This window comes from Siniperca chuatsi, linkage group LG5 (genome assembly GCF_020085105.1).
Source record: "Siniperca chuatsi isolate FFG_IHB_CAS linkage group LG5, ASM2008510v1, whole genome shotgun sequence".
In the NCBI taxonomy this organism is placed as follows: Eukaryota; Metazoa; Chordata; class Actinopteri; order Centrarchiformes; family Sinipercidae; genus Siniperca; species Siniperca chuatsi.
This window is the reverse complement of record NC_058046.1, coordinates 9,957,351-9,971,196: the sequence shown is the minus strand read 5'-3', so window position 1 is coordinate 9,971,196 and position 13,846 is coordinate 9,957,351. Positions and strand designations below refer to the sequence as shown.

The 13,846-nt window shown below is 41.4% G+C and overlaps 1 protein-coding gene across 14 annotated transcripts in view; it reads left to right on the top strand.

The window, feature by feature from the left end:
- The window catches only part of arvcfb (ARVCF delta catenin family member b), a 222,417-nt gene that overhangs the window by 39,085 nt on the left and 169,486 nt on the right, over positions 1–13,846 (top strand). For all 14 annotated transcript variants that reach the window (XM_044195922.1, XM_044195925.1, XM_044195931.1 and 11 more), the window contains exon 2: positions 7,552–7,628. The gene's annotated coding sequence lies outside the window, so the exon portion shown is untranslated. The remainder of the gene's footprint in view (positions 1–7,551; positions 7,629–13,846) is intronic.

Below are 13,846 nucleotides of genomic sequence, written 5' to 3'. Positions count from 1 at the left end.
TGCATCTGAGTGTTTATACTTGAGACAAATTTCAGCAGGGGTGACATGGCAATTAAATATTTTATCTTAAATGCAGGAAGCCAGACTGGGAGCAAAGGGAAGGGTGGGTGTGTGGGTGCATGAGTGTGTGTAAAAACACGGGGACAATACAATACATTTCTGTTTGCATTTTTGAGTGCCACAGATAGTGGATCGGGGCGGGGAAGAGATTCCATGGAGCATTAGGTCCGTCTGAATGGGTTTTCACTCTGTCATAGCACGCTGCGCTCCAGTTTTCATCACAGCGTTGAATCACCATTTCCATTTCTCTAATTCTTTCCATCTTTTGTTGCAGGCAGCAGACTTGGCAACTATTGTTTGACACATTGCTTGTGCCAGAGAAATCTGTCTGTGTGTGTGTGTGTGTGTGTGTGTGTGTGTGTGGGAGAGTTGCGACTGGCTAATCCATAAACCATAATAGGAGACTGCCGCTTTAATGCCATATCAAGTGGAAGCGCCACATTTCTCTTTGCCTGTATCCATTTTCCAAGCGAGGTGAGATTGGAGGTTAAATGGAAACCCTGACAGGACTTTTCATTTAGCTGCTGTTGGATTGATTCAAGAAAGTAAAAGCATTATTTTTCAGATGGACAATCATGCATTTTGCATTTTTATCACGTGTTGGGATATGTGAGGCCCTAGACTCAGGAAATTATCCATAAAGAACTATGTTAATTTAAGAACAGAGAAATTAAACGAGTGTTTTGAGGATTTTCTGCAACAGCAGCAATAAGCTTCTTATTAATCTATGCGCCCAAGATAAATGAATATTTTATGTCTGAAGATGGAGCAGGAGACAATAGGTCATAAAGTCAAACGTAGACGTACCTGTATTAAATCTGTTCTATGGTTTGAAGATTGGAGCTGAAGTCTACAGAGACTCATTTTTACACTGAAGGGAATCAAGGCAGAAACTTTTTCACTTCAAAACCATTGAATACAGCCTTTGAGGCACTTTTACTAGTTTCCATTATGCCTCTGCAGAATTATTTTTGAGGAAAATCAATTCTATCAAGGTGAGCTTTGGAAGAGGTGCTTTAGTATTAACATTCATAAGAATATCAATCAGCCAGCCACTCTGAGTAGGTGAAAAGAGGAAGGAACAAAAGTTCTGACGTTTTTTTTCTCTCTCCCCAGAGGGGCTTTAATTGTGGTTGTTTCTTCTCACTGAAATCCAGTAAGAGGACCCCCTTCAACCCCACCCTTGCTATCCCTTGATCCCATTAGCAGTGAACTCATGGGACCTCTAATCAACTATGCAAGGTCACTGAGTCATTGACAAAAGACACCGGCTAGTGTTTCTTGGCAGCAAAGGTCCAGTTCAGTAGCCTTTAGATAAATGATGGCATGAAGTTCTGGAGCCTCATTTGTAGGCAAATAATGCAAACTTAAATGAATAGTTCAACATTTTTGGAAGTGCACTTATTCGCTTTCTTGCCTAGAGTTACATGAGAAGATTGATACCACTCTCATGTTTGTACACCAAATATGAAGCTAGAGCCAGGTGAGTGTTAGCTTAGCTCAGTTAGCTTCATAGTTACCGTGCATCTATGAGTATGGTATCAATCTTCTCCTCTCACTCTTGCCAAGAACACGAATAAGCATATTTCCCAAAATGTCGAACTATTGCTTTAATTGCTTCATATCATCGTTAAAATTATTAAAGCAGAATTTAAGTAGGCTTGCTAAGTTTAGTTTATGCTAAAAATGAAAGATGATAAGTATCACTGTAAAATTAACAATGTTCATTTACATAATTTACAGATTTGGCATGGATTTAGTCATTAGCCTTCTAACACTGTGCATGTGGGAAATGAGCCTTCTGGACAGAATCACATCTGTTAACTCCCTCCCTCCCGTCGGTGTGTGCGAGGAGTACCGTCATTGATAAAGAAGCCAGATCTCCCTGCAAATGACTTCCACATTATGTCATCTGTCAGTATCAATTAACCTCCAGCCCCTAAGTCTGAAGAGGTCTGAAGCCAAGCTCTGCTGAAGCCAAGAACTGCAGACAGTGAGGATATTCAGGGGAAGCGTTGCTGAAAGGCCAGAAAAGTAGACACGCTGCAGGTTTGAATCCTGTGTCATATAGGTAAATCAATGCAGTGAATGTGGAAGATGACAGGCCTGACCAGTTCTGTCTAGTAATACGTTGGTTAGTAATTGGTGTCTTTTATTTGGCCTGTAAACTCTTTAAAAATGACCAGTGACTCTACATCTGATGTAGCCAGGTTTCAGGTGAAAAAAACATGAATTCTGTGCAGTGTGTTTTAGCTGTACACAGTCTCCACTACACCACACACGAGTTTCTATGGTAACAGAGAACATACTCCCTGGCACGTCAAAATAGTGTTTATCTTTTAGCTCTGTCAGTGATATGCTTTTGCAGTGGAACCCCTGCTGATGGATCTGGATGTGAAATTTCTACCATTAAATGATAAGTGTTTCTTAGCCACAGCTATGAAACTAATAAAAACAGAAGCTTCACTCACAGGATGTGCATTGGGAAGAAATCAGTTTAAGTCAATAGATAGGGATGTCGTCTTTGGTTGTGAGAGCAAATTATATTTACTGTAAATTGTAACAGTCTTGGACACGATTTTTGATCTTTTCACTCATCTGTCCACAATCTGGAACGCACAGATCATTTTGTTGTCTGTTATCATCAGTAACAGTAGGATCACCAATGGGCCGGTCTCACAAAAAGTGCCCACATGCAGCAAGCTAAACTGTACAGCCAGGGTCCATTTGGTCCTGCCTGTCAGTTTACATTTATATAAGGAAAAGCAGCACATCCCTATGTTTGGGAAGTTGAAGCAAATGTTTCATATTTTTCTTCTGTATCCCATCTCAATTCCCTGCTGGTAAGTTTCCTCTTATCAACTGTGTAAACCAGCAGAAGATGCCATTTTTCCAGAATAGAGGTACCTGAGATATCAATGTGAAGACTGTGCTGACAAACATGGTCGAAAACTAGAACATATGGTTTTCCAAAACCAATGTTACCATATTATAGTTGTATCTCTTTATTTTGCAATAGCGGCAGTATAGGCATGTGTTGGTCCAGTGCACCCTGACAGAGAATACTGAATTAAATTCATGCCTCGTCTGATTTTGTGCTGTGGGCCATTCTGTTTCCTGTTTGTCTTAGCCTGCCCTCACGCCTCTGTGTCAGCTTTCTCAAATACACTGCATGTTAGAACAAAGTCTAGATTTTCTGTCAGACCAGCAGAGGCTGCCTGGATGTTTCTGCCTGGTCGCTTTCCATGTGCCCACCAGACTGTAACCAAGGCTCGGGCTTGGGAGTGGAGGCTGCGTGTGTGTATGTGTGTGTGTGGGGACTGGGACTGGTGGCTGGAGATGGAGGGGCAGGCGGGGCAGGCCTGCTCCTCCGACCCCTTAGAGCTCCATCTGGACCGTGGGGGGCTGTCATTTAGGAGTGCAGGGCCTGAGTGGAGGAGCAAATTGCTTTTTAATCGATCATATTCCCAGTAAAAGCCACTCCCAGCAGCCACTTGCCTACTTTCCATTCTATTTATGGAAGCTCTGTGCCTCTGACTGCTGTATGTGTGCTGTGTGTGGGTGAGGGAGGGAGAGACAGACAGAAATAAGAGACAGTAGGGGTGGGTTTTGTTGACCACTTCATGTCAGTAAAAACCAGTGGTGGAAGAAGTACTCAAATCCTTTCTTACTTAAATAAAAGTAGAAATACCGTAGTCTAAAAATACTCCACTACGAGTAAAAGCCCTAAAGAAGCTGTTCTGTAGTCTGGTGGTACGACAGCGGATAATTCTGTATCTCTTTCCAGACAGCAGCAGGGTGAACAGGCTGTGGCTGGGGTGGGTACTGTCTTTTAGCATCCTTTGGGGACTGTGCAGGCACCCCCCCTCACCGATATCACTGATGCTCAGTAGGTTGGTACCAATGATCTTCTGATTTTAATCACCTGCTGCTGTGCCCTCCTGTCCTGGAGGCTCATCCCATGCCAGTATGTGATGTTTCCAGTCAGGATGCTTTCTATTGCTCCTCTGTAAAAGTTAATAAGAACTGGAATTTTGGCACGGGAATTTTGTCTTCTTTGGTTTCCTTAAGAAATACAGCTCTCTTGACCTCTCTTGAGTGGAAATTTAAAATGACCATGTCAGGTTCTCTGTGATGCTGATTTCCAGGAACTCAAAACTGTTCACCTGCTCCACCTCAGCTCCACTCATGTAGACAAGGGTGTGTGTCATTACTTCCATTTTCGTTTAAATCAGCGATCAGCTCCTTGGTTTTGCTGACGCTGAGCAGCAGGTTGTTCTCTGTGCACCACTCTGCAAGATTGTTGATTTCCTTCGATATGAAGTCTCGTCATTGTTTGAAATCTGGCTGATCTGGTGGTGTCGTCTGCAAACTTTACAACAGAGTTGTCTGCATGTTGGTGGTTGCAGTGTGAACAGGAGGGAGCTAAGCACTCAGCCCTGGGGGGCACCGGTGTTGAGCACTAGAGTGGAGGAGGTGTGACCGCTAATCCGAACTGCCTTGGGTCTGTTTGTTAGGAAGTCCAATATCCAGTTGCAGAGTATGGTACTCAAGCCCAGAGTGTTAAGTTTGCCAATCAGTTTCACTGGGAAGATTGTGCTGAATCCTGAGCTGAAATCAACAAACAGCATTCTGATGTAGGTGTTGTTGTTCTGAGAGGAGGGCAGTGGAGATGGCAGGCATCCTCTGTGGATCTGCTGGTTCTGAATGCAAACTGGTTAGGGTCCAGGCTGGCTGGGATGTTGTTCTTTATGTGCTGTAGAACCAGTTTCTCAAAGCACTTTATCAGTATGGGAGTGAGTACCACAGGAACAGGGACCATGGTGGCTGTCTTGAAGCAGGTGGGAGCAATCTCTTGTGACAGTGATATGTTAAAAATGTCAGTATAGACATCAACTAGCTGGTTGGCACATGTTCTTAGTACACAGCCAGGGATGTTATCTGGCCCAACAGCTTTACTCATATTCACTCTCAGCAGGATTCTTCTCACATCTGCTGTGGATACTGACAGTGGCCAGTCCTCTGGAGGCGGAGTAGACTTTACAGCTGACTCTTTATTTAGGAGATCAAAACCAGCATAAAATGTGTTTAGCTCATCTGGTAACGTGGCCTCACACATGATGGGGGCGCTCTTGCTTTTGTAGCCTTTGATGTTTTTGATTGCCTGCCACATATCTTTGGTGTTGTTGGTGTTTCCAGTCTCTCTTGATGCCTCTGCTTTGCCTCCTTGATGCCAGCTTTCAGTCTTGCTCTGATGGTGTTGTATGCTTCCTTATCCCATGACCGAAAGACAGCATTTTTGGCTCTGCACAGAGCCCTCACCTCTCCATTCATCCAGGCTTTCTGGTTAAGTTTAGCCTTGTGTGTGTGTGGATGTATTTTTGCTCATTAAAATCTACAAGGACCTTGTAATACTGTAGTTATAGATGATATGAAGGTTGATAGCAAGCTGTTTTGATAGCAAGCTGTTCCTTTGTATCTGCAGAAGGCAGTGATTCCAGGGCAGTGAAACACAAGCATCAAACACTACTCCATTAACAACAAAAAGAAAACCCTCCCCACCATTAAATACCACAGAGCTACAGTCAAACATGTCATGTGCTTTTATAGAAGCCCAACAATGCAGCAATGTGATCGTTTTACCAGCTCCAGTTTCTTGCATCTATTTTGAGTTTGATGCCCAGTGTTGAGTCTCACACTAACAGGCGCTACTGTGCAGCGTGCTCGGGTAATAAATTATGACTCAGTCCAATGCTGCCGCTGATTGTTGGATCCATTTTCTAAGATGCCGTTGTTTCTAACTAATCTGCCCCTCGGGGCTCTTGAAAAGGAAGTTTAAGTCTGTATTAGCTTTCTCTGTAGAACAATTTTTTTTGTTCTTTTCATAAAGTATTGAATCACCCCTTTGTAACCCCCCCCAAAAAAAGCTTCAGCTGTAATGGTGTCACATAAAAGATCCTGCAGAATGAGCAATACCAGTGAATGAGGCCGCCGCTTGCAAGCACTCCTGTCAGTTTTCCTTTGCAGGCCTCCCAGGAATTGTAAATGTCGTTACATTCTCAACAAGACAGGTTTTTGCTATTCGCTGAAAATTTGTTTTGGGGTGTGCTTTTCTTTCTCTGCAGTGCACCAGAAAATGTATGACTATTTAATATGACTTTGTAGAAGTTGTAAAGACAGGACCTGAATTAGAGGATAGCACACTTATATAATCTCTATCATGATTATTTGGAGCCTCATCTGTTTTTTTTATGTTGGCTCTGAGAGCTCAACACACTTTCACACTAAAGAAAAAACATACAAATAGACAAAACACAAGCAATTTAAGAAAACAACTCTACCAATTTGACAAAACATGTACAGTAACAATGCAAATAAATAAAATGGGCAAACTGAGAAACACATTTACCAATTTAACGTCACATACAACACAAATACAGACAGTGCAAATTCAGACAACACAACCAAATACAGAAATGCGCTGCAATCAGTGTTTCTGTATTTGGTTGGGTTTTCTATATTTGCAGCCTGTTTTATTATGCTTTACAGGTGTTGTCAAATAGTTGAAGATGGGTGAAGATTTTTTCATTTGGTTGTGTTTTTAGCTGTACTGCTCAGCTAACACAGTTATAGGAGACTGAGTGAACTGAAGAGCTCAGCGTGAGGAGAGGGAGAGGAAGGATGGAGAGGTATGTCAGGTACTCAGATGGAGGTCCTGTCGGTATCTTGTCACGGTCTCGCCTCCTGACCAAACAGGACAAGAGCCTCACCACCCCATCCTGCCATCTGGCTCTGCTGCTGTTCTCATGTACCATTCATAGCTTTTATTTAGGTAGTTCTCTCTTGTTTATCACTCCTCCTTTCCATGCTGGGTGTGTATTTTACCACAAAGGTTCTCCAGCAGACTGATACAGTCAGTGTTGGTCTTAAATTATAAATCTGATAGCCGCCAGTCAATACTGTCAACCTCTTATATGCTGGAGCTTCTTCTGTAACCACAGCTTGTCAGTATGTTGATGTTATTATTAATGTAATATGTCTGGCCAGAGAAACTGCCTTGAAATGTTTTAATCAGCAACAGGTACTGAGGTACTGAGGAGTTCTGCCTTGGATGCACGCTCCAGCTGAGGTAAAACTCTCATGATTTTATTCCGACACTGTCTGCGACAGTAAAATCGCTTGAAATGTCATTTGTTGTAAGGCCAAAAAGATAGAGCTGTGAAGAGCAAAACCCCCGTTGACACAGGACTTCCACCCAGGAGAACGCTGTTCTGTCCTGTGTGAAACCAAAAGTCAACATTGATTTATTTTAACCCAAACCATGATCTTTTCCTAAACCCAACCAACCTAACCAAACTGCAACCGTTTTACAACATTAACCACGTGTTAAGTGGCAGAAAGGCCTGAGTTTAAACCTCTCCAATGTGCGTATTTTCGGAACAATGGGCAGATTACGCAGACATCTAAAAACTTTTTCACTCTGTTTTTCAGGTTTAGCATCTCAAGTGTGGCTCTGGTGTTATAAATGTCATCCTGTCCTTTGTATGAGTCTTTCTTCTCAACCAAAGGTGAGTTCATCCTCTTTTCAAACAAGTGTGTTGTGGTTTGATGTTACCAGTAGATTTATATAACAGGTGCTACTCTCACAACTATATAGGCTAGTGGTCACACCTTATTCTCTAATAGTAATCTCATCTGCAAATACACTGAAAGACCCAAGAAAGCTGTAAAAGACAGCATATCAAGTAAGAATGATGGATTATTATGATGGATGCCATGCAATGACGGCTCATAAACCTTTAGACTGAGGAATAGATGACTTTGGTGTCATGTTTTATGACAGTAAGTCCAACAGTGTGGTACATTCATGAATTTAAAAACAGTTGCGATAATATGAATTTCTAGCTTGGATTATCTGAGTAGCAGATACGTCGTTTGGCATTGATGATGGATCCCAGTCTGCCATTGAGAATGAAGAAAATAAGTTAGTTCTTTGTGCTGCTAAGTCCCCATTTACATCCATAAAACCAATAGCTTTAAAGCAAAAGATACAATCTCCGCTGTTATATCCTATTTTGGGATTTCTTACACAGATCCTAAGTAACTGCTGTATGTGCCCAAGATCTTTTCAGCAACTTTCTTGGGTTGCCCTTGCTTTCACTGTCTTCCAACATACTGATGTTCTTGTTTCAAAGAGGTAAAGTTTTGTTGCCACCTGACAAACAATTCAGGCCGAGATGTCGGTTGCCTGGGAGCTGTAAACTGAAGTTGAACCTATTTGTGGAAGCCCTGTGCCCAAAAAAGAAAAAAAAGGTTCAGCAAAACGGTCAGCCTTTTCTTTGGTCACTTTGACAAAAAGACTCTCTTTAGCCGTTGATTTACGAGAACCCAGAGTCGCTACAGTATGTTGTTCCGTTTTGCTACTGAGGTTAATCTTGTTTCTGGCACCTAAAACCGGTCATTTGAGTAGTTTGGCTGACGAAAAGGTGGATCCCAACTCCAGGTCATGTTTTGTTTCTGTCTTAGTCTTGTACTTTTTGTTAAATGGGATTGAGCTACTGCGCTGGCTGTTCTTGGGGGAGCAGTACATCACCAGAGCTGCATCTGTGCACCTCAACCAGGAGTTACAGCCTGGCCTCGGATGAGATCAGCTTTAAGACTTGACATGAGGGGAAGATTTAAAGACTTGCAAAGAATTCACACATAATGGTGAAGACAGCCAAGCTCTGACATGCAGTTATTGAAAGCACTGGGACGGGACCCACCTCCACAATCTCCCTCGGGCTGTGATTCTCCCCCGGCTGGTTCCTTTTCTACTATTCCCCTCAGAGGCAGGGCTGCTGGGCCAGAACCACTGATTCCTCACTATCATCTGCTGCTTCACTGCCCGTTAGCATTTTACAGTGTACAGCTAAAAGCGCAAATGTTGTTACTATATTTTTATGATTTCACATTTCATTTTCTACCTCTCCAAAGCCCCAAAAATCCTTCCTTTATGATTCATCAAGGTGGGAATAAGTGGCCATCTGTGGAACGACTGTTTATAGCAGATTGGCTTCAGGAGAGGTCAAATCACGGACAAACACTCAACTTAAGCACCCTACAGTTCAACCAGGAGTCATTCAATGGATGATGTTTGAGAACTTTTTGAATTAGAGCCTGTGCAAATTATTTATCAAAGCAATTTTTATTCATTTCTGGAGATCTGTTAAGAGTTTTTCTTATATAATATTACAGAGAGAATTTGCACAAGCTCTTATACAGCTTCCTGATGAGTAATGTTGACTTTAGCAACATCATCTGTTTTACTCTCTTAAAGAACAAACAGAGCAATCACTTTCTTTTGTCCATATTTATATTTAGCAGCACATCTCCTTTATTACTTCTATTACTTCATGTTAGCTAGGTTACACTACTTTCTTTTCTTTTTTTTTTTTTTTTACAGTTGCATAGTGACCTTTAACCTCTTGATCTCTCTGTTACTAACAGCCAACACACAGCTGCTGTTTGCATGTGTGATCACAGCTGAATGGAATCTTACCAAGGGAGATTTATCTCTTTAAATACCATGTTCAGTGTGACCTTTCACAGTAAAACAGCAGCTGCCCATTCATTTATATATAATGTTCACATCAGCCTTCACTAGCCCTGCAGAACATTTCAGGGTACGACAGGTTCAACTTGTAACCCTTACCGGGTAAATGCTAGTCAGAGAAGGTTAAGTGCACTGATGTGAGGACAGTGCAGTTATCCATCCACGAGCCCCGCCTCTCAAATCAAGATAGTTTTATCCTTGAATCCTTGGCCCTCCAAAATGGCATCGGTTTAATTAACTCTCTGGAGCTTTCTAAGAAAGGCCATTTTAATAGAGTGGGAATGCATATTAATCTACTGGCAAGGGACCAATTATGGTTGACTGTCACTGTGCATGCATTAGTTGTGTGGACTAATGTGACGTCTCCAAACCTAACCTCCGTGATTAAACTCTCATGTTCTCAGGTTTTATGTAGTTGAACTTAAAAATGTAGGGAAGCAACTTGTTAAGTATCTTAAAATACATCCAATATTTCAGTTATTTTATGTTATCTTTCACTGTAGATTTAATATACATATAACACGGCAGCACAGTTTAAAACTAGCATATTACGATATTATAATTCATAATTCATTATTCTGACATATTACATAAGCTGGTAGCAGGTTTTCGCTCAGGTCACAGCACAATAACAGCTGCAGTTTCAGTCATTGATAACATTGTCTCTTTCATAGAAAAAAAAATGTTTTTGCCGCCCTCTTCATTGACCTCACTTAAGCTTTTGATACCAGCAATCATAAAATCCTACTACACAGACTACAGTGTATAGGTTTAAATGAAGCCACGCTTAATTGGTTCCATTCTTACCTTACCGAGAGAACTCTTGTTACACCTCCTGTTGTTGCTGATGGTACTCAGTCAAGCCATCTTACAATCAGAAATGGGTTGCCACAGGGGTCTATCCTTGGTCCACTGCTGTTTACGTTATACATAAATAACATCATCCTTCCAAATCAATACGCCAATATAAATTTTTTTGCCGATGATACTATTTTATATGCCCCGGGCGCCACCCCAGCCCAGGCTATCACTCGTCTTCAGTCTGTCTTTGATGCTTTCCAAGTATCACTCTTTCATCACAGACTAATTTTAAATGCAGAAAAGATGTTCATGGTATTCTCCACCTCCACCAGTGACTCTGACTATCCTGCCATGACAAATTGAAATGGCACCCATATTACTCTTGCTGAGTCCTACAAATACTTGGCTTGACAAGATTCACATTCAAAATTTGACTCAAAACTTAAAAATCAAACTAGGTTTCTTGTATAGAATTAAGAATATCTAGAATAGAATATAGATATAGAATATAGTATAGAATTACTATCTTCTGCCAACCGTAAAACTATTGTGCAGTCAACCTTCACGTCTGTCCTTGACTATGGAGATATTCTGTATTGTCATGCTGCCCCATCAGCACTTCAGCAGTTGAATCCTGTGTATCACAGTGCTTTACGCTTTATTTCAAAAGACAAATTTCATGCTCATCATTGTTCTCTGTATCACACGGTTGGATGGACTTCCTTACAGTCAAGAAGAAATAGCCATCTCGTGTTGTTCATCTATAAAGCTCTACTGTTGAAGCTTCCAAACTACCTCACATCTCTTCTCTTATTTAAATCTAGTAACTACAGTACACGATCCAGTAACTACCTAACCTTAGATATCCCTCATGTACGCACTAATGTTGGCAGAACTGGGTTCAGGTACTTTGCACCATTTAAATGGAATGAACTGCAAACTGCCCTCAAACTACGGTCTTACATTTCCCTTGGAGATTTTAAAGCTTTATTATCTGAAGTTTTCAGTGATTCTTGTAACTGTTTTAATCATTGTGTAGTTGTGTTGATTCTGTTTTTGTTTGTGTTCTTCTGAATGTTCTTGTTCTCAGGTCTCTCTTGGAAAAGAGATCTTAATCTCAATGAGACTGCCTGACTAAATAAAGATTACACTTTAAAAAATGTCTGACCAGGACATATATTCTGTTCCTCTCCATGTATATTATGTTCATGTTACTGTATTAGTTGTATGATTTTTACTGTGTAACTAAGTCAATAAATAGCACAGTAAGAAGTAGGAAGCAGGCCCCCCGTCACAACGCAGAGTCAAAAGGTTGCTTAACTAGTCAGTTTCAGTGGTGTCTGGCTGAGCTCAGTTACATCAAGTTATACCTGTAGACATTCTGAGCAGAAAAACTGTGACACTAACAGTAGCTAGCCAGTAACTAGCTAGTTAGACTTTCAGTTCCCAGGGTACCCCGATAGCTCACTTGGTGGAGCGCATGCCCCGTGTACAAAGCTGGGTCCATGCCGATGCAGCCTGGGTTTGAGTCCAGCCCGTGGCTCTTTGCTTCATGTCGCTCTCCCACATTTCCTGTCAAAAAACAACAATGACTTTCAGTTCCCACTGAGGTCACCCATGCTTATGCTATTTTGGATAAAAGTGTTCACCAAATGGCATACATTATAAATTGGCTCAGCTCTGTCCTGCTCTTTAGCTGAATGGAAATGGAAATTGTTCCAAAAAGTTTTGAAGTTACTTTTCCTGACAGTGGTGTTGAATGTGCAGAGGAGGACTTTTAATAAGGCAGCCTCAGCCAGGAGTCATACAGACTGTCTCTAAGGGCCAACAGGCCCATAGCCATGAACTCCCAGCTTTCCCACTAATGCACTACTTTATTCTCTCTCTCTCTGTTTCTCTCTCTCACTGACACCTTTAAGAAGCCAGTGTTTTGTTTTCATTTGAATGAAGAGGGACCGCTGGCCCACAGCCCAGTGATCTGCAGTGGCCTGTTTTCCAAATAATTAGGATAGAAGAGAAGTTATTAACGTTAATCATACTTTTTTATAGTGCAGATACACACTCATTCAATTATATTTTGGTCAATTTTCTGCCTCTTTCGCATTACATTTTTTTACATGATTAATAAGAACAATTCCACAGGAGAATTGCTACCTCAAGTGACATTTAGCCCATGTCGCCTTTGAAATGATTTCTTGTCATCCAGTCCCCAGCTACAGGAAGTGTTCAAATATTGTTTATTACTCATTTTGATTCACTCAATGTCAGAATGAGCCTGAGGCCAATGTTTATCATTTTATACACTGAGGGCATATTAATGGGCCAGGGCCAACTTTAATAAGTTAATGCACACCAAGTGAGAAGAGCTTTTTTATGACTGGATCTGGCAACATGAATTGGTTGAGACAGAGGGTGAAATGGGTTTGCAGCCATGCAATCAACTCCAGTCCACAGTCGAATTTGCAATCTTCTAAGAATATTACGGGTTGTAATGATGAAGCCTTCAAGTTCTTCCTGTCTGCATTTACTACAGTAATGAGTCTAACCGTACTTGTAACTTCCAACATTTCATCTGCGGCAAAGCACTTACAGTGAAAATAGAGCTTTTCAGCCTCCTTAGAAGATTGTATGTTTGACTTTAGAGAAAATGAGAGTGGAGCTGGAGGTGTGGCTGGTGTAAAGCTGATATTTGCAGAGGCTCCAGACATAAATGTGGTCAGGTTCAGTTGTAACTCTAAACACAGGTTCCTGTGTATTCGCTGCACAGTCAACCTGCACAGTCAACCTGCTACAATAACTATATACCCGTTCTGTCACTGGTACCACATTAGTAAGACTATAGAAATGCTTTGGGACCAGCTGCCCCATTTCAGTGGAATTGTTTGTATAGCATTGAGGCATATGTTTTCTACTGCTCGTAATAATTATATCATCCAGAGTATTGGTGAGAGAATGTACACTTAGCTCCAGTGGGGGACGATTGTGGGTCTTTTATTAAATGGTCACAAATGATGGTGCCACCCCCGGAGGATTGCTGTCTTCAGTTTGTGACATTGCCACACTTTCTTTTACTGTGTTGCAGTGAAGAGTGTCGGTGTTTCCCCTGAGCTTTTATTCTGTAGTATTCTCATTGAATTCTTGGTCTGCTGGCAGAAAAGGTCACCGTGCACCCTGACTGTGTTTCTAATTTCTTCTTGATGCTTGTTGCATTTTCACAGTCACTCCTGCCAGTAGTAGGCAGGATAATAATAATAATGATAAAACAGAGCAAACACAATAGATTATGAATAAAGATATAGAAAATGTGCTGCAGGAAACACAATACAGCTGAAAATTCCATCAGGTCAAGAGCATATTGAGGTAGGGAGTAGGGAATACTACAGTATATAC